The 22,545-nt window shown below is 40.0% G+C and overlaps 1 non-coding gene across 1 annotated transcript; it reads left to right on the top strand.

The window, feature by feature from the left end:
• Nucleotides 1-8,834: 8,834 nt before the first annotated feature.
• LOC139316057 (U6 spliceosomal RNA) lies at nucleotides 8,835-8,941 on the top strand. The gene has a single exon (XR_011600314.1). It is a non-coding gene; the product is annotated as a U6 spliceosomal RNA (small nuclear RNA).
• The last annotated feature ends 13,604 nt before the right edge of the window (nucleotides 8,942-22,545 follow it).

Below are 22,545 nucleotides of genomic sequence, written 5' to 3'. Positions count from 1 at the left end.
ATGGCTGTCCAATCTTTTCCTAAAAGCATCCAGTGTTGGGGAACCCACAATTTCTGGAAGACTGCTATCATGTCACCCCTGATCCTTCTTTTCACTAGAATAGGTATACCCAAATTCCTAAAATCATTCTTCATGTTTTAGTTTCTAGGCCCCTAACTTTGTTGTTCTTTTCTGAACTCTTTTCAAAGTCTCAACATCTTTTTTTGTATTGGAGTGACTAAAACCGGATGCAGTATTCTAAGTGTGGTCTTGCCAAGGCTTTGTAGAGCAGTACTGGTAGTTCACGTGATCTTGATTCTATTCCTCTATTAATGCAACCTAGGATCAGACCCACATCAGCTCTTTTCCAGTCCTCTAGTAGGTCCCCTGTGCTCCAGGACCTTTGAAAGATTTTATTCAGTAGTTCTGCGATCCTGTCTGCCAGTTCCTTCAGAATCCTAGCATGTAATCCATCTGGTCTGGGTAATCTCATCTTATCTAGAGTTGATAGCAGGGGTGAATTGCTCCTGATTCAGACCAGATCGCCCGATCCGGTAGCGATGGAGGCGGGTGGTTCGGAGAACTGGTAGCAAAAATCCCTGCCCCCCCCCCCCCATGCCCAGCTGAGCCATCAGAGGCTTTTTCTTTTTTTTTTTTTTTTTACTTTTAAAAGCATTTTTTCTGCAACCTCTTCGGCGGAAAAAATGCTTTTAAAAGTAAAAAAAAACCCTCTGATGATCACGCGGCTCAGCTGGGATCATCAAAGGCTTTTAAAAGAAAAAAAGGGTTTTTTTCTTTTAAATGCCTCTGCCGATCCCAGCTGAGTTGCCTGATTGGCAGAGACTTTTTTTCTTTTAAATGCCTCTAACGATCAGGCAACTCAGCTTGAATTGTCAGAGGCATTTAAAAGAAAAAAAGTCTCTGCCAATCAGGCAACTCAGCTGGGATCGTCAGAGCCTTTTGAAAGCATTTTTTACATGGTTTTTACTTTTAAATGGTTTTAAAAGAAAAAAAAATAATTGGCCACGCCCACCCAGTCACATTACCCCCCCCACCAAGCCACGCCCACAGAACCGGTAGTAACAAATTTTAGATTTCATCCCTGGTTGATAGGTCTTCTCTTACCAATTCCTTGCCTACCTTGACCTATATTCCTGTTCTGTCTCCTATGGTGCTTCTTTTGATAGGTTGGACTATTTTTGATAGGTTGGATTATTTATTATTTACCATCTCCCATCAGTGGACCTATCATTTCCTTGCCTTGCTTCTTATTCCTTACATATTGAAAGAAACTTTTTTTGGCATTTTTGGCATTTTTTTGCATGTCTTAGTTCCTTGGTTCACCTTCCTATCACTTCATCAAGAAATATCACTCAAGTATTACCTTTTCTGCCTCACATTTTCAAGAATATGCTGTTTATTTTAGAATGGCCATGAATCACATACATATATTTCTTTTTCATAAATACCCAGCTCCCTGTTCAACCACAGCAGGTTTAATGGCATTTTCAAGTTACTTTTGGTTTGGAGAGTAAGAATGGTAGTAATGTCATTTCCTCCCACCCCCCAAATTAATATGCTGCCTCATGAAAGAAAATAAATGACTGCATTTAGGGAAATGACTATGGAACAAAATACTTCTGCTGAACTCTCTTTGGCAAATACCAAACTTGTTCTCTATTTCTCAAATGCAGTCTTCATGTTCTTCCCTAAATAATTGTTAGGGAATTGTCAGTCCTATAAAATGGATAACAAGCAATGGGTGGAAGCTTGTCAGAGGGAGATCCAGCCTGGAAATGAGGAATTTCCTGATTGTAAAAACAATGAATTAGACAGCTTCACTCTCAGAGGTGGGGGTGCTCCATCCCTGGAGGTTTCCAAGAAAAGATTGGACTGTCATCTGTCCAGGATAGACTCATAGGGGTGGAAAGGAAGGCATAAATGCTCTTGCCTTGGGTAGGGGTTGGACGAGAATATCCCTTCCAGCCCTATGATTCTATGATTTTGTGAAAAAAATGTGTACTATATTTGAGGATCCTTGCTGAGTAAAATTGGACTACTGCATATGACAACTGGCAGAAAGTCAGAGCTTTTTCTTCCATAGCAATAGTAATAGCTCTTAGACTTTTATACCACTTCACAGTGCTTTACATTTCTCTCTGAGCGGTTTACAGAGCCAGCATATTGTCCCCAACAATCTGGGTCCTCATTTTACCCACCTCGGAAGGGTGGCAGGCTGAGTCAACCTTGAGCCAGTGAGTATGGAACTGCCAAACTGCAGGCAGTCAGCAGAAGTAGCTTGCAGTACAACATTCTAACTACTGCGTCACCATGGCTCATAGAAATGAATAGCTTTAACTGTTACTCAGGCACACATAATAGCTGATTTAAAAGCCCATGACTGAATCAGGCTACAGATTGCTTCCATTCCCCTCCCATTACTAACAAACTTGTTATTTATATGTCAAAAATAACCAGTGGTGAAAGTCAAAGTTTTTCCCAGAAGTTGTGAATGCTCCAACACCGGAAATTTTAAGAAGATGGCTTCACATGGTGTGTTTCCATGCTGCCATTCATTGTCTTCTTGAAGAATAAAAGGATACATTCACTTCTATGGAAGAAAATGCTTTGTAGTATTGGGGATCACATTTTGAGCAATCAAAATTCCTTCATGGCCTATACATAAATGTTTTATCACATTTGAGGCAAGTCTGATCTTTCTACGTATAACCTTATTTTTCTGGCCTAAGAATTCATTTTTTTATTTCAGAAGATGGTTTTTGTTGTTAGTTGCGAAGTCGTGTCTGACTCTTTGCGACCCCATGGACAACGTTCCTCCAGGCCTTCCTGTCCTCTACTATCCTCTGGAGTCCATTTAAGCTCACGCCGACTGCTTCAGTGACTCCATCCAGCCAGTTCTCTGTCGTCCCCTTCTTCTTTTGCCCTCAATCTTTCCCAGCATTAGGCTCTTCTCCAGTGAGTCCTTCCTTCTCATTAGGTGGCCAAAATATTTGAATTTCATCTTCAGAATCTGGCCTTCTAAAGAGCAGTCAGGATTGATCTCTAGGACTGACTGGTTTGATCGCATTGCAGTCCAAGGGACTCACAGGAGTCTTCTCCAGCACCATAGTTCAAAGGCCTCAATTCTTTGGTGCTCAGCCTTTCTTATGGTCCAACTTTCACAGCCATACATTGCAACTGGGAAAACCATAGCCTTGACTATACGCACTTTTGTTGGCAGGGTGATTTCTCTGCTTTTTAGTATGCTGTCTAGATTTGCCATAGCTTTCCTCCTAAGGAGCAAGCATCTTTTTATTTCTTGGCTACACTCTCCATCTGCGGTGATCTTGGGGCCTAGGAAAATAAAATCTGTCACTACCTCCATTTTTTCCCCATCTATTTACCAGGATCAGAAGGTGGTACATCGTGTTAAAAAAACAACCCTCCCCCCTCCCAATCCTCACACTGAAATGCAAGCATTTGACCATGGCATTTCACCCTGAGTTGGTACAGCAAGGGCCTTTCACCCACAATAAGATGATACTAAATGGGTGGGATTCAAGCAGTTTGGTTGAAAAAGCTTTATCATCAGTCTGCATGATGTTCTGCTCCCTGGAGTTAATCTTCTAACTGTTCTGCTCCCTGGAGTTAATCTTCTAAATACTGAATATCAGTGACTGGGGGAGGGGGGATTTGTCTGTTAACCACTTTGTTACGTTTCCGCATGTATTTAATTCCCCACTCTCTTCATGGGTCAAGATTTAGCTTTCTGATAGTTCTCAGGGAAAAGCAAAGCAATAAGATAATTTCTAGTGTGTAAAAATAATTTGTTGCAAATTGCCAGTCAGAAAAAAGATTTAATAGAATATTTTCTGCTACAGATTGGAAAATAGATTTAAGCTCTTTAAATAGTTTCACCATGTTTGGGGGAAGTGTTATACATCTTACTTCCAAAGCTTATGATGTGCCACTGGGAAGTTTGCAAATCTTTTTTATTTTAGTTTATTATTTTTCATAAAATAAAAATAAGTCTTATTTCACTGTTCTTTTCCCTTAGAGTGAGTTTGTGACACTGGAATCTTATGTTTTGTTGTTATATTTCAAAAGAGTAAAACATATAATAGATAATAGTGGTTGTGGGAGGAATAGTCTTTACTAACTATTCAAAATTGTTAATAAAAATATTTTCTTCCCATATTATTTTAATTTCATTTAGTAACTTGATAGGGTTAGATATCCATATAATTCTAGATAAGATTTTTTTTTTGCATATAAACTTATACTAGATATGGAGCTGAACTACTTTAAATTCTCACTGATTGCCAGAGAAGACCATAGGCCAGCACTCTTGTCAAAATGCAAAGAGGTCACAGCTCCACTTTTTCACATTTGCTATTTTGTGAGAAGGGGCTAGTACATATGTGCATTCCTAGAATACAAGGAGTTTTCAGTTTAGAATTCACCTGAAAAGTATTCTGGGTTAAATATCACACAAGTGCCACAAGGTTCCATTTTAGGCCCAGTACTCTTCAGTATCTTCATAAACAATTTAGGTGAGGGAATAGAAGGGGAACTTACAAAATTTGCAGATGATACTAAGCTGGCAGGAATAGCTAACACCCTAGAAGATAGGCTCAAGATCAGATGGAGCTTAACAGACTTGAAGACTGGGCCCTATCTAACAAAATGAAATTCAATGTACACTTAGGCAAGAAAAGCCAAAAGTACACACATAGATTGGGTGAAACCAGGATTAATAACAGTAACTGTGAGAGGGATCTTGGAGTCTTAGTGGACAACCAGCTATAAAGCTATTCTATAAATGGATGGAAACTGACAAAGGAGAGATTCAACCTAGAAATAAAAAATTTTCTGACAGAACAATCAACCAATGGAACAGCTTGCCTTCGAAAGTTGTGGGAGCTCCATCACTGGAGGCTTTCAAGAAGAGATTGGACTGCCATTTGTCAGAAATAGTATAGGGTCTCTTGCTTGGGCGGGGGGTTGGACTAGATGACCTACAAGGTCCCTTCCAACTCTGTTTATCTTCTAGAAGATTTCTGCCAATGTGTCCCACAAATGCCTGAGAGTGCCACAAAACTCTTGACTAGGGATACAGTTGTTCCCGCAATCATTGTGTTTCAGAGTTTTATTTTGCTACATCTTTCTACTACTAGATTTATAGTTTATTATGTGTTTTCTCGTTTAATTGGTAAACTCTGTTATTTCTAATCCTGATTCTAAACATTAAACTATTGGATGTAGACAAGTAAAAGTTCAAAAAAGCCTTTAAAGGGAATCCATTTATAAATGTTTTGACCTCACACCCCAAAATATCATCTGTTTGATTATATTTATATAAAAGCTTGTCCAAGTTAATGTACCATCAACACAGCTCCACAAATCTACTTCAATAATACTTAGAAGAGGAAAGGCTCTTTGAAGTCTCTTATATCAATGCTTTTCATATATTTGATAGAATCTCAGTAAACAGTAAGACTGCACACTTGCTAAAGTATTAAAAACCATACCATTAAAAACAATTATCAAACAATATACACAATCCATGGCAAGCAGATATCTTCATCACAACAGAAGAAAGGGGGAATTGTACTGTATGTAAAAGAGAGTATTTTGGCCAAACAAATGTATAAAGATGAAGAGGGCAGAATATTGATAATAGAATTAACTGTGGATGGGACAAAACTTATGTTAGTTGGAATATATGCGCCAAATGAGGGCCAAAAACTATTTTATAAGAAACTATAACATGATTAGAGACCTAGAATGCGATAATTTGTGTATAATTGGTGATTTCAGTGTGATTGTAGATAGAGAATTAGTCTATAGAAATGACAAACAAAAGAAAAGTGTTAGAAGGATATTACCTAATTGATTTTTCAAGATGGTGGAAGAATTAAGCATAAAGGATTGTTGGAGGGAAAAAAATGGGGATAAGAAACAATATACTTATTCAGGTAGACATCAATCTTGGTCTCAAATTGATATGGTTTGGGCATCGACAGATTTGAATCTAGGAATTGAGGAAGTTAATATTGACATAAATTCATGGGCAGATCACAATCCCATTAAAATTAAATGGAAAGGGGCAAAAAAAGACAAGGAGGTGGACCCTTAAAAAAGCAATCTTGAATCAAAATGAATTTAAATTAAAGATGGTTGATCAAATGAGTTTGTTTTTTCAAAGTAATAAAGAGGATACGAACAATCAGAACCTGTGGGACATGGCAAAAGCTTCTTATGAGGGGTATCGCAATATCATACATGGCCAAAGACAACAAACAAAAAAGACAACGGCAAAAAAAATTAGAGGAAGGTCTTAGCAAACTGGAAAAAGAGCTGCAGAAAGAACCCATAAAACGGGAATTGAAACAACAAATAAACACAAACACAAATATCATTGAAAAGGAAAATATGGCACAACAAATTAGAAGCATTAAACAATTTTTTTTTTGAGAATGCAAATAAGCTGGGAAGATGGCTGGTTTATAGATTAAGAAAACAGAAAGAAAAGAACCAGATTAGTAAATTACATAATAAAGAAGGAGAGTTAATTTATCAAAATGACGTGAACAGGAAGGTAGCGTATGAGTTTTTAAAAAACCTATATGAGGATAAGGAGAAGATAGAAGAAGGTTAAGATAGGGCAACAGAATTGCCCAGAATCTTGGAGGAAGGTAAAAATTTATTAAATAATGAGATAACAGCATGGGAGATAATCCCTTTTTCTTTTCTGTTTTGTTTGAAAAGGCCTTTGGGCTATTCAATAAACAAATACAATACAATACAATCTGAGGCAATCAAGAAACAAAAAAGTAACAAAGCACCAGGCCCAGATGGTCTACCTTCAGAAATTTATAAAAATCACCAGGAATTATTAAGCCCACTGTTATTAGAGGTGTATAATGATGTACTTAATGAAGCTAAGATACCTGAATCGTGGAAAGAAGCAACAATCACATTGATATCTAATTATTTTAATACTGTTTTTTAAATTTTGTATGCTTTGTTTTTACTTAGGCTGTGCACCGCCCTGAGTCCTATTTGGAGAAGGGCGGTATAGAAATTTAAACAAATAAATAAATAAAATTCCCAAGGAAAATTCCGATTTGACTTATATTAAAAATTAGGCTGATATCCCTACTAAATTCGGATTATAAAATCTTTATGACAATTATGGCAGACAGACTAAAGAAAATTTTAGAGAATTTCATTCATACTGATCAAAACGGTTTTCTTCCCAGACGGCATATAAGGAACATCATCAGGATTATCTTGGATATGATAGAATACTATGAAGTCCACAATGAAAAACAGATGGCGTTGATATTTATCGATGCGCAAAAAGCATTCGATAATGTTAAATGGGACTTCATATTAGAATGATTAAAATGTATGGATTTCAGGGGGAAATTTATAAAGATGTTTTAAAACAATCTACTCCAGACAAGAAGCCAGAGTGGTGATAAACGGGGAAACGACAAAGAACTTTTTAATCCAAAAAGGTACAAGGCAACATCCACTATCACCACTGCTTTTTATTTTATCACTAGAGGCTTTAATTAGAACAATTCAAGAAGACAAACAAATCAAAGGTTTAAAAGTAAGAAAAGAAAGTTTTAAGGTACAGGCATTTGTGGACGACCTTGTATTTATTACTGAAGAGCCTGTACAATCTGGTTTTAGGCTGATGGAAATGCTGGAGGACTATGGGGAAGTAGCAGGCCTGAAAATAAACAAGGATAAAACAAAAATAATAGTTAAAAATATGACTGAAGAACAAAAAAAAAAAGTGGAGGGAAAGATAAATATTCAGACTATGAGAAAAATAAGATATTTGGGAATTCAATTAACAGTGAGATGAATCACACTTAAAGAAGATAACTATGACAATGGCATAAATTAAGTCTGATTTGGAAAAAGGGGAAAATTACAGCTATCTCTAATGGGCAGGATAGCCACCTTCAAAATGAATGTTCTTCCGCAAATGTTTTTTTTATTCCAATGCATACCAATTCGGCGCAAAAAAGATTTTTTTACAAATTTGGACAGACTCATTTCAAAATTCATATGGCAAGGGAAAAGACCGAGAATCAGATTCAAATTATTACAAGATGCTAGAGAAAGAGGAGGATTTAGCCTACCAGACTGGACAAAGTATTATCAGGCAGCGGCGTTGGTTTGGCTAAGTGAGTGGATGCATCTTAAAAACACAAGACTATTGGCACTAGAAAGTCATGACTTAAAGACGCTGGCACACTATTCTATGGGAGGAAAAACATTTAGTCCATCAGTACTTCCGGAGGCATTATATTAGGAGAGCACTATTGGATATTTGGAAAAAACCAACAAGAAATAATTATATGGAAATTCCTAATTGGGTGTCAACATTAGAAATGTACACACATCCAAATTTGACAAAACGGGGAGCTGTCACCTATAAAGATATTTTGAATGAGAAAGGAGAATTAAAAGCAAGAAATACTTTAAAGAAAGAAGGAATCGAATTGGAATGGTGGGCGTATCTCCAAATTCAATCTAAATGTAGCAAAGATAAAAAGGAATGGGGCATAAAGCAAGAATCATCAGAATTAGATAAAATTTTATTTAGCAGGGAAGGCAAAACATAAGTAAACTATATCGATATTTATTAGAACAAGATCTGATTGAGGAACAGGTGAAAGAAACGATGATAATTTGGTGTAAATATTTTGGGCACAATATCGATTTGGACAATTGGCAAAGTTTATGGGGAAAAAATTTAAAAATCACACTAGCAACTTCCTACAAGGAAAACCTACAAAGAAAACCCCCGAACAAGATTAGCACGAATGGTGCTCGCTTCGGCAGCACATATACTAAAATTGGAACGATACAGAGAAGATTAGCATGGCCCCTGCGCAAGGATGACACGCAAATTCGTGAAGCGTTCCATATTTTTCAACTATTAAAGAAATTTAAAAAAAATGTCTCTATGAAAAAAAAAAAAAAAAAAAGATTAACACGAATGAATAAGGGGAAATCTTTGATATGCTGGAAGTGTGGAGAGACCGTTGGGAATTACCGTGGTGAGAATGCCCAAAGGCGCAAAAATTTTGGAATTTACTAAAGAACTGGCTGAAAGAAATTTTGTCAACAAATATAGAAGTCAAACCGGAATTTTTCTTACTGAGAATTATAGAAAGAAAATATAAGAAAGATACAAATTATTTATTACTCCATATATTCACAGCGCTACGAATAGCCTTCGTTCAAAAATGGAAAGAGAAAGATATTCCAACTAAAGAGGAAATATTACTGAAAATCTTTAACTGTGCAGAAATGGACAGACTCACTTTGGAACTCAAGGATAAAAGCGAAACTAAGTACTACAAAATCTGGGAACAATTTTATGATTGGATAGATAACAAGAGGGTAGCCAAGACAAATGTATTGTGTTAAAACAAAAATATAGATGTTATTATAGATAAATATGTTTAAGAACTATATGTTTATATGAGTACTAATATTGTAAAGTGACGGAAGATGTTTGGAACCAGTGATGTCATATCTATGTCCAATGTTTTATTAATTTTGTATTATTAATAAAAAACTTTTTTAAAAAAAGATCAAGTGAGATACTAATACCACTCTATAAAGCCTTAGTAAGACCACATCTAGAATACTGCATCCAGTTTTGTTCACCACACTATAAAAAAGATATTGAGACTGTAGAAAAAAATGCAAGATGATTAGGGAGTGGAGGCTAAAACATATGAAGAACTGTTACAGGAACTGGCATGGCTTGGCTAGTGAAGAGAAGGACTTGATAGCAATGTTCCAATATTTGAGGGGCTGCCACAGAGAGGAAGGGGTCAAACTATTTTCCAAGGTACCAGAAGGCCAGACAAGGAATAATGGATGGAAACTGACAAAGGAGAGATTCAACCTAGAAATAAGAAGAAATTTTCTGACAGAATAATCAACCAATGGAACAGCTTGCCTTCAGAAGTTGTAGGAGCTCCATCACTGGAGGCTTTCAAGAAGAGATTGGACTGCCATTTGTCAGAAATAGTATAGGGCAGTGATGGCTAACCTTTTTATCGTCACGTGCCAAAAGCGGGGGGAGCAGGGGGAGGTTGGCCACATGCATGCCCACACCCAAAATTCAATGCAACCCGCACATGTGCATGTGAACCCCATGCCCCTTCCGCTTTTAGTGATGGCACGATGGGCCCGGTAGGCCTGTTCTTCACCCTCCCCAGGCTCCAGATGCTTTCTTGGAGCCTGGGGAGGGTGAAAACAGCTTTCCCCACCCCCACCCTGAGGCCCTCTGGAGGCTGGAAACAGCCCATTTCCCAACTTCCGGTGGAACCAGAAGGCCCAAAAATCAGCTGGCTGGCGCACGCATGTGCGCTGGACCTGAGCTATGGCAACGCTCGCATGCCCACAGATATGGCTCCATGTGCCACCTGTGGCACCCATGCCATAGGTTTGCCATCACAGGTATAGGGTCTCTTGCTTGGGCGGGGGGTTGGACTAGATGACCTACAAGGTCCCTTCCAACTCTGTTTATCTTCTAGAAGATTTCTGCCAATGTGTCCCACAAATGCCTGAGAGTGCCACAAAACTCTTGACTAGGGATACAGTTGTTCCCGCAATCATTGTGTTTCAGAGTTTTATTTTGCTACATCTTTCTACTACTAGATTTATAGTTTATTATGTGTTTTCTCGTTTAATTGGTAAACTCTGTTATTTCTAATCCTGATTCTAAACATTAAACTGTTGGATGTAGACAAGTAAAAGTTCAAAAAAGCCTTTAAAGGGAATCCATTTATAAATGTTTTGACCTCACACCCCAAAATATCATCTGTTTGATTATATTTATATAAAAGCTTGTCCAAGTTAATGTACCATTAATACAGCTTCACAAATCTACTTCAATAATACTTAGAAGAGGAAAGGCTCTTTGAAGTCTCTTATATCAATGCTTTTCATATATTTGATAGAATCTCAGTAAACAGCAAGACTGCACAACTGCTAAAGTATTAAAAACCAAACCATTAAAAACAATTATCAAACAATATACACAATCCATGGCAAGCAAATAGCTAAAATAAAACACAACTGTATTTGGTCTTAATCAATTGCCAAAAATACTGAATTATTCTTCAAATGACTGCATGAAAAACTGTAAAATAAAGAATCTCCTCTACCTCTCCATATCCCTTTGAAAACACTCTTATTTTTAATGGAAAACAATATTTTCTTACTTGGAAGGAGATAAGTAGATGCCAGCCATGGTGTTTTTCCACTTATTTTACCCAGAGATTTCAACAAGGCATGTCAATATCAGTGTTGATACTTTAACAGGTAATATGGCTATTGTTTCAATTATTTTAGTTCAGTAATAGAAGTTATTACATCTCAGTTGCCTTTCTGCACTGAGACTTCGTCAGTGTTTTTATTGTCAGCTCCACTGGTAGACCAGGCCAGGAAATCAATTTCTCAAGAAAAGTAAAACTACTTTTATTGAGATAATGAAGCATGATGTCATGCTTAATGACTGTGTTGCTTAATGGTGGAGTTGCTAGTCCCAATTGGGATAATTAAATGAGGACTTCCTTTATCTTGTTTCTCTGTACTTAAGTGTTTCAGCTCCATTTACCTAGATTACAGTTCCTACAAGGTCAGGTACATTTATTTCTTCCTGAGCTGGGAGAGTGGCTCCAGCAGGAAAGACATGAGAGCCAGAGGTGTCCAGAAAAATGCAGTGCTAGGAACAGCTAATATACTACATAGAACCCTCAAACTCCCAGACCTCTGATAGAAGATACATGATTGAGGAAGATACATATATGGAGGTGTGGGTGTGGGTGGGTGTGAAAAGGGTTTATTTTTATATGCAATCTGCTGGGTCATTTCACATTAAACCCTGTTAAAACACTGTTTATACTCTCCATGCAAAGCTCACAGAGGGGAAAGGGTCAGATTGAAACCCTCAAAAATAATTGCCACAAAGGAATCTCTGATGTGCCAATCAGGTGTTTGGCAGATAGAGATGCAGCAACAGCATTGGAGCTGCCATTTCTGTGAGGCCTTCAGTAACGATTTCACCTTTCAAAGCTTTTCTCTCTTATCACATGGCAAAACTAGAACTTTCTGCACAAATGCTGACTCTGAGTAAAAGCCTTTGTGACATGAATAAAGTATTTGCTATAGAAAAAGTAATGATATGTCCTACTTTGGCAAGTGGAGCCAAGAGGCTGAGTGGCATTTCTCCTGCAGCATTTGCCAAAATCTGTTAAATGCTGCTACAGAAGCTGTCCTGAGAAAGAGCTTGAAGCTGTTACATATAAATGCCTAACATTGCTTCCCCATGGCAGAGTAAGGGTTAACTTCATTCACCCACCTGGCCCTTCCCCTGATCCCTCCTTACCTTAGCTCCGCCTCCCAGGTATATAAGGTGTGGTCCAGGGATCCACTTCCACTTCCAGACATTCACCTGTAATAGAAATAACTGATCAATAAAGAACTTTGATTCAAGAACATTTCGTGTTGGAGTTATTGGGTAAGATCCTTGGAAACATGCCACAGATTGGTAGCAGAGGATGGTTAACCCACAACTCACAGAAATGGCAGAATCAGGAATCCAATCCGAAGCAGAAAGCAGGATGTGCACCAGAGCCTATACCAAGCAGAGGGAAGAGCTGCAGGCTCTCAAAGGCACCACAGCAAGAATTGCCACGAGCAAGTGTGAGCAGGACTATGACCCGAGCCCACTACTCTGGGACAAGGAACCGAGAGAGGAAACCTGCAGCCGCGAAAGGAGTGAGCCACCGAGCAGAGACGACTTCCGATCAACCATACTGAAGATGCTGGAAGCACCCGCCAGTAAAGAGGAGCTCATCGCGAAACTCCAAGGCCTCCTAGAAAGCCATGGAGCAGCAATGAGTACCCAGGAACAAGACAATGAAGTCGCCAGTCCAGCAAGGGAAAGGCATTCCCAAGCTGAAGCTCTGGACATGGACAATTTCATTTCCACGCCATGCTCCTGGCAGCCATCTTGGAATGGCCAACAACCAATGGGGAGCCGAGATTCAAACAAAATGGCGCAAAACAACGAAGACCCCAATACAAATGGGGAAGAACACGAAAACTGCCCAGAAATAATAACACAAGCCTGCAAGAGCCCACCTACTGGGCCCGAAGTGGAAAAAGCGATCGAGATTCTTGCGGCAGCACTCGGCTCCGCATTCAAGCCTCCTGCGCTTGCTAAAAACCACCCCAAGGCACCCCAAAGCCAAAGGGACAACAGGGTGGCCACCGGAAACCATGCACCAACCCAGCCAACCCTCCGAGAAACAACGCGCCCAGAAACCGAGCACCGGAACCCGATCACCTGCAGGATCGACCAACCGCAGGATTCGCACTCGCCACCGGCTGCACCAACAACGCAAGACCCAGGAATAGAAAGGCAAAACAGCTACTCACCAACCATACGACCTCCGCCAGGCTTCTCTACTCGCCCGGAGACCAACCAGCACCGACCAGGATCCACCGGCGCTGCCACCACTGCAGCCACTGCTGCCACACTGCCGAATCCATTATGTACTATCAATACACACAAACACCACGACACCCAACTCTTACGAAGACATACTTAGGTTGCCACAAGAAGAAAGGATTAGGTGGGAAGAGGCCATGGAGAAAGAGATGGCCAGCCTGAGAGAGCTAAATGTGTATACTTCATCCAAGGTACCAGACAACAAAGTACCCACTGGGACAAAGTGGGTTTTTAAAATCAAGGAGCTTGAGGACAATAAGACGCTGTACAAGGCTAGGTTAGTAGCGCAGGGGTTTGCGCAGAAATACCCGGAGGACTACACCGATACATATTCACCCACAGTCAGGGCCGAAAGTGTCAAGAGCGTCCTGGTGATAGCAACAATTCTAGGCCTAGAAGTTTACCAATTTGATGTGCAGACAGCTTATCTCCACGCGGAACTAGACAAAGAGATCTTTGTCAGAGCACCCCCCGGAATAAACACACAAAAGGGAGATACCTGGTTGTTAAACAAGAGTTTGTATGGGCTGAAGCAATCCAGTAAGAGGTGGTATGAGTGCCTAGCGAAAATTCTCAGGGACATGGGATTCACAGCCACCTCTGCTGACCTATGCTTCTTCATCAAAAAGGAGGGCACATCTATTGAATACGTGCTTGTTTGTGTGGATGATATTTTATACTGTGGCCAGCACAAACAGAAATGTGATGATTTCGCTGATAAATTGGGGAAGCACTTCGCACTAAAAACTTTGGGAAAGGTAAACAAGTACCTGGATGTCCAGATCGACAGAACACAGAAAGGATTCAGAATCTCCCAAAAGGAGAAGATATTGGAGCTGCTACACAAATGCAACATGAAGGATGCCAAGCCATGCGAAACACCCATGCAAGTTGACTTTCTAAAACACATGAACGAAGAAGGTGAAACATTTAAGGACAATACCCTCTATAGGTCTGTCGTTGAGTCACTACTATATATAGCCAACTGGACTAGGCCAGATATCCTAGCGGTCAACCTCTTGTCTAGGCACGTCAACGAACCAAAAACATACCACTGGGAAGGTGTAAAACGTGTGCTCAGATACCTAAAGTACAGCACAGATGCCTGCCTACGCCTAGAGCCGGTGAGTTCCAAAGAGCCCATATTAACCTGTTATGCTGATGCTGACTGGGTAGGCGACACAAAGAGCAGGAAAAGCACGTCTGGATATGTATTCCTCATCAACGGTTGCCCAGTGCACTGGTACACCGGGAAACAAAACCTAGTGGCCACATCTACAGCAGAAGCAGAATACATCTGCCTCTCGAAGGCAGCCAACAACCTGACATGGTTCGATGACCAACATCTGGACTGAGCCAGCCTACCCGATAATAATACATGAGGACAACAAGGGCTTCCGGTTGCGTCATGCTAAATGGAGGACTAGGAATTGTGTAGCTGCTTATCCTAGTTCTCCCTTTTCTGTGTCTGACGGTTGTTCCTGCGCCATCGTGAGCCGTGGAGAGGCTTGCGAAGAAGGGGAGGCATCGGGGCATGCGAGGAGGTGGCTTTCCCGCATGCCGGCAGATTTCTTCTCAGGATACCAGCGCAGAAAGAGGGCGGCGTGGGATCGCCCCGAAATCGTGACTATACCAACTGGAGAGGGGAGCCCGCCAGCATGGTGTAAGAATTCTACTTTACTAAGTTAGCTCAGAGCTGACTGAACCTCCTGCCTAAGAAACGTATAAGATTTGCCATTTACTGGGGGAGCGGCTGAAACGGAGAAACGGCTGTCTTGCTGCTAGCTGTTATTTCCCCCTCAGAAGCAGTTATTGATCTCCCTTTGAACTTTGATATTATCAAAACTTCATCTTCTCCCTTTTTTTATTTGAATATATTGTCTGTTGGATGAGGAATAATTGACTGATCTTGTTGGAGACGTAATGAGATTTTCTCTTTTTCTTCTCTCTTTGTCACATTATCAGAAGAGGCGAGCCTTTTGCCACATCTTGACTTGATATTTTTTTCTTCTTTCCCCACTGCTGAAGACGGAGACTGCCCTTGGTTGGTCTTGTACTGCCACCTAGTGGTGGATTGGGATATTACAACTAAAGGAAAGGAAAAGAAAGGAAAGGAAAAGAGGTGGGAAAAAGATATATATACACTGCCTCATAGTAAACATTGAAAATAGACTAATTTGGATATATCAAGAGCTGATGGATTAACTTATTTGATTTAAAAGACTTGATTGATATATTTATTCAACAAAGAGTAGAGGAACAGTGGTTGTTTTCAGTTATGTCTACATCTTCAACTATTACCACAACAAATAAGAAAATTATCTCTCTGCCTACCGCTGTAACCCCAAATTCGACATATTTAGCTTCTAGAAGAACATCGGAAGATATGTCGGCGACAGGGAAGACGCCCTCTATGCAGGCTCTTCAAAATATGTTACAAGCCATCATGGAATCAATGGCTAAAAACCAGGAGTCGACATCTAAGAATTTTGAGGACTTGGGAGCAGATGTGAAAGCGGAAATGAGAGGGGTTAAAGAAGAAATTAAACAGATGCGAAGTGAACTGGGAGATATACGACAGACATTAATACAACAAGAGGAAAAAATGAAGGAGATAGAGAAGAAGACGGAGAAATGCGAAGGACGGATGGATAGTTGGGAGAAGAGACAAATAACCATAAATAGAGAACTAGAAGAAGAAATAATTTTTCTGGAAATGGAGCGATCTTCTTTTTTCCTTAGAATACAGAATGTGGCGGAAGAGAAAGGGGAAAAACTGGATGACATTGTAGGAGAAATAGTTGCAGAAACTTTGGAGGCAGATAGACTCATGATCCAACGGGATATTGATGAGGCCTTTAGAGTATTCACTAGCTACGCAAAAAGGAACAATCTTCCTCGGGAAATTCATGTTCGTTTTAACAAGAAAGCTTTGTGTGAAGAATTTTATAAACGAACAAGGGATCAAACTATTACATATAAAGGCCAACCGATGATAGTTTTGAAACAAATCCCACGTCGGGTAAGGGAACAGAGACGCAGATATCAATTTTTGACGACTTTCCTGAGGAAAAATGCAATTTCGTATCGTTGGTTATTGCCTGAAGGTTTATTGATGACATGGAGGGATAAGAAGGTGAGGATTCGGAGTCTTCAAGAAGCAAGAGAATTCATGGAACAACAATTTAATTTGTCAGAATTAGATGTTGAAGGAGAAGGGGAAAGTAGAAGTTTGGAGGAATCGCAAGAGGAAGAAGAGGTAGAGGAGAGGAGAGAAGGAAAGGCGGGAAAGAAGGGTGGGGGAATACGAAAAGCTGAGGAATTAACAGCACCTCAGAGGGAGACAAGACAAACAGTTAAGAAGGCTATAACAGCGGGAAAGTAAAAACTTAGGTGAGAAAAGGAAATGGGGGAATTAGTGCGTTTGATATCTGTAAATATTAACGGTTTAAATGCTCCTAATAAACGTAGTAGGATTTTGAATAAATTAAGAAAGGCTAAGTATGATATTGTCTGCATGCAGGAGACTCATATAAAAAAAGATCAAAACCATCTGTTAGAATGCCGGGCGTTGGGTAAAACTTATACCTCACTAGCAGGTCAAAAAAAAAAGAGGGATAGTGGTATATGTACGACAACATTTGAAATCCCAACAGGTTTTTGCTGACCAGGAAGGCTGGGTTCTCATGCTCGAAATAGAAATTGCCCAGTGGAAGTCTTTATTGGTTTGTATTTATGCCCCTAATGATAATCAGAGGACTTTTTATCAAAACTTATATGTTAAATTGGGGGAACTGGAATATGAACATGTCTGTTTAGTGGGGGATTTCAATGCTGTAACAGATAGAATGCAGGATTATGTCCCGGGAAACATACAAGGAAGGTTAAAGGATATTAAGAGAACATTACCAAAAATATGTAATGATTTAAGGGAGGAATTTGGATTACAGGATATATGGAGGTTGAGAAATCCCAATAAAAATCAATATACTTATTTCTCTCCCAGACACCACTTGTGGACCCGAATAGATATGATATGGATGTCTCTTGAGTTGAGGGGGCTGGTCTCGGAAGTGGAAATAGGGCCCAATCAGTGGGCGGATCATAACCCGCTAATGGTAACTTGGAAGATCCCACATTGTAGGAAGAGTAGATGGAGAATGAATATAGGTATCCTGAAAGATGAAGAATTCATAAGTAAATTTAAGAAGGAGTTATATCTTTTTTTCCAGGAAAATAAGAAAGAGGATACTTCAATATACAATACATGGGATACGGTTAAGGCAGTGATGAGGGGATGGTTAATCAAATATATGATTGACAAACGTAGGGCGGGTAAGAAACACCGAGACAACCTCTTGAATAAATTACAACGGGTGGAAGAAAGGATGCAAAATGGATTAACCCAGACAACATTGATAGAGGAAAGGGAGTACTGGCAACACCAGATTAAATTATTAGATCAAGAGGAATTAGCAAATAAACTAAAGTGGACTAAACAAAATTTTGAAAGGGCGAATAAAACAGGAAAATGGTTGGCTTATCGGCTTAGAAAGGAGCAGGAACAACGGAGAATAGAAGGGCTGAAAGATGTAATTGGGAATTTCCATTGTACTAAGGAAGGCAAGAGAATGGTAGCTCAGGATTTTTTCACACAGCTTTATCAGAAAGGAGAGGAAAATATCTGTGAAATTCGGAAATATTTGGAAAAGACAGACTTGCCTAAAGTCTCGGAAACAATGAAGGAAATTCTTAATGCGGAATTTACGATAGAGGAAGTAGAAACAGTTATGAAAGCACAGGCGAATGGCAAAACCCCGGGTAGAAATGGCCTTCCAGTTGAATTATACAAAATAGTGTTTGACGTGATAGGAAGACACATGACGGATTTATTCAATGCGGTTATGAAAGAGGCTCAGGTTCCAGTATCTTGGACTGAGGCTTATATTTCTATTATCCCAAAAGAAGGAACTGATCTATCTCTTATTAAGAACTATAGGCCAATATCATTACTAAACTCCGATTATAAGATATTTGCGGGGGTTCTTGCAGCTAGGCTTAGCTGCTTCCTTAACCAATTCATTCACTCAGACCAAAACGGCTTCCTTCCTAATAGATATCTACGAGATAATCTTAGAATTATCATGAATACATTAGAATTTTTCGAAAATCGCCCGGATAAACAATTAGCCTTAATTTTTGTTGACGCCCAAAAGGCGTTTGACAGAATCAGTTGGGAATTTATGATTTCTCAATTGGAATATATGGAGTTTGGTGGGAATTTTATTTGGGCAATTCGAGCTATCTACCGGGAGCAGACTGCAAGAGTTCTCATAGATGGAGAGGAGACGGAGAGAATTCAAATTCGTAGAGGTACAAGACAGGGATGTCCCCTTTCCCCATTGCTATTTGTATTAACTTTAGAGCCCCTGCTTAGAGAAGTGAGAGGAAACACGGAAGTAAGAGGAATGAAGATTAGGCAGGAGGAAGTTAAAGTTCAGGCTTATGCAGATGATCTTGTATTTATCTTGGATCAACCACTGGACTCGGGCCTGAAATTATTATGTTTGATTAGAGAGTATGGGAAGGTAGTGGGGTTAAAGATGAATGAAGAAAAAACTAAAATCCTAGTGAAAAATATGACTCAGATGCAAAGGCAACAGCTGGAGCAGTTAATGGGCTTAAGAATAACAAATAAAATTAAGTATCTGGGTATATGGTTGACCGCCAGATGTTCCTTCATAAAGGAGGATAACTATCTTCCTCTTTACAGACAGATGCTCAGAGACTTAGAAAGATGGAAAAATCTCCAGCTATCAATTTTGGGAAGGGTGGCAACCATTAAGATGTGCGTGTTACCCAAATGGTTATTTCTATTCCAAACAGCCCCGGTAAGGTTGAATAAAGAGTTTTTTACAAATTTGGATAGGAGTATATCTAAATTTATCTGGCAGGGAAAGAGGCCGCGGATTAGATTTAAAATGTTACAAGAACCCAAAAATAGAGGAGGATTTGGACTCCCAAATTGGGAGCTCTATCACCAAGCAGCGAACTTGATTTGGGTGAAAGAATGGATGGTCCTACAAAAGAGACGACTTTTGACATTTGAGGGAGCCGGTCTTCAACATGGCTGGCACTATTTTCTATGGCCGGGAGCATCCGGCTGTCCTAGACACTTTGATGATCACTATTTATGTAGGACACTTGGGTACACTTGGGAAAAGGTTAGAAGAAGAGTATATACAAAAGTTCCATGTAGGATTTCAGCGCAGGAAGCTCAGGTTTACCCGACATTGTATAAAGGGGAGAAAACCTTGACATATGAAGGTTTCTTGGATGTTCAGGGTAATCCAAAGTCACGAGAATTATTAACTCTTCAAGGATATAAGATAGACTGGTGGTCTTATTCGCAAGTGCACTCCAGGTATAAAAAAGATTTACATAGTGAAGGAATCTACCGTAAAAGACAAGAATTGGATAAGATCTTACTAGAAGGAGGGAAAGGGATATTATCTAAATGTTATGCATATTTATTGTCTCTGCAGATAGGACAGGATGTAGTGAAGGATTGTATGATAGCATGGGGGCGAAATTTTGGATATCCCCTTGACTTCCAGCAATGGGAACAGATTTGGTTGAAAAATATGAAATTAACCATGGCCTCCTCATATAAAGAAAACATATATAAAATGATCTACCGGTGGCATCTACCCCTGGCGAGATTAGCTAAAATGTTTCCCGGGACATCTGCCTGCTGTTGGAAGTGTGGTTACAGCAATGGAACCTATTTTCACCAATGGTGGACCTGCCCGCAGGCGGTTAAATATTGGAAAAAAATACGGTAATGGATTTTGGAAATTACACAGATTAATTTGGAATTAAGACCTGAGATTTTCCTATTGGGGGCAAAACCTTTGAATGTTAAATCAGATATATGGTTCTTGTTGATTCACATTATCACTGCAGCAAGATTAGCGTATGCGCAGGAGTGGAAAAATCAATACTTACCGATAGATTTGAAAATAATATATAAAATTAATGAGTGTGCGGAATCAGATAGACTAACTAGATTGATCAATGGTAAAAAAGATTCAGAATTTTATAACAGTTGGAAAGTATGGTACGATTGGGTCCAGAAAAGGTGGGATAGAATAGACATATGATGATGTATATATATGATGGCAAATATGTATGTATAAAGGAATGATTTTATACTTATGGACAATGTAATCATATTATACCATGGTGGCAGGATTGTATATTTTATTTGTGTATTAGTGTATAGAATATATTAATAAAAATTATATATATAAAAAAAATACATGAGGACAACAAGGAGACATATCCATGGCAGATGCCGTGGGCAAGAGATCAAGGCACATAGATATCAAACATAAGCACGTCAGACAGTTTACAAACATTGGTTTTATCAAAGCCATACACTGCGAGACTGTTGAACAAATCGCTTGTGAGGGATCTCATGAAGAATGATGGTTCGTTGAGGACACTTCCAAGAAAAGGTCAGCACACAAGGATGCAATCAAATTAAGTCTTTATTTAGAAGTAAAAGTGGAGTAAAATAAGGTCCCAGGCATGGAGGCATCCATGCCTGGATTGAGCCCATGGGTCAGTCCCATAGGAGACTAGAACAAGAACAGGCAAAAGAGAACAGGTAAAAAGGGCAAAAAAGGGAGGGTAGAGCATCCCCTGTGCAGGGGTTCTTATAGGGGCCCCTGGCCCCTCCCTTACAAGGTGTGTGAGGGGGCCGGAGGGCCATTAACTTTCCCCAATGGGGCTGCAGGGGCCGGAGCCCCTTGACCCACCAATGGGATCAAAGGTGCCTCTTTGCCCCCATCTGGTGGCCTTTGAAGAGACTGCCATGGCTGGCACAAAACACCTAACAATTCCCCTTCTTGCCAGCCAATGACAGGTGATGGTGAATGTGTGTGAGGGGGCGAGCAGGTGTCATAGACATACAGATGCATCGTTTACAGGATCAAACACAAACGCTTACACAGAAGATTGTGTCAGTCAATAGGCACAGGTTTTGTAAACAGGTCAGCTAACTGGTCGGTAGTGTTACAATGTTTGATTTGTACAAACCCCATTCTGGCAAGCTGCCTGACATTCTTGTAATGGATGTCTATGTGGCGGGACCTAGAGCCCACTGCGTATGCCCCGGAGATCCCAATTGCGGCCGTATTGTCTTCCTGAATTTGGATGGGCAGAGTAGGAGGTGCCCAGATGCTCGTTACCAGAGCATTGAACCAAATTAAGTCATTTGTAGTGTCCAATAGGCTGGCATATTCTGCCTCAGCCGTGGAGGAAGAAACAAATTTTTGCTGCCTAACATGCCAATGGATAGGACAGCCATTTAGCAGTATGAGGAAACCAGAGGTGCTCCATCTACTCTTGGTGTCACCAGCCCAGTCTGCGTCCAAGTAAGCGGAGAGCTGGGCTGGCTTCCCCTTCTCTGGCTCCAGCATAAGGAGGGCATCAGCCATGCCCCTAAGTACCCTCTTGACAGCATTCCAGTGAATTCCTTTGGGTTTTCCACGTGCCTAGACAATAGATTTATAGCTAAAGCTATGTCAGGCCTGCTCCAATTGCTAATGTATAGCAAGGAGCCAATCACAGATCTATATAATTTGTTGTCTGTGAAGTCAGGGCTGTCTTTGTGATTGTGGCCGTAGTAATCACTTTGCATGGGGCTATGCGTTGGGTTAGACTCTGCCATTTTACATTTGGCCAACAATTCCTCAATTTTTTCTTTCTGGGATAATGCAAATCCCTTTTTAGCGGCCAAGATATGTACACCCAGGTACCCGTCAACCCGCCCCAAGGACTTCAGGGTAAACTTTTCCCCCAGGGCCTTGGCAAATTCGTCACACCTATCCTTGCCAGGCCCTACGTATAGGAGGTCATCCACATAAACCAACACCCATTCTGTATCACCTTTGGTGTCACATGTAAAAACGCACTCATCTGCATGAGATGCC

Source organism: Pituophis catenifer, unplaced genomic scaffold (assembly GCF_029215685.1).
Source record: "Pituophis catenifer annectens isolate HBS135680 unplaced genomic scaffold, rPitCat1.0.hap2 SCAF_3, whole genome shotgun sequence".
NCBI lineage: Eukaryota > Metazoa > Chordata > Lepidosauria > Squamata > Colubridae > Pituophis > Pituophis catenifer.
This window is presented reverse-complemented; position numbering and strand designations above follow the sequence as displayed.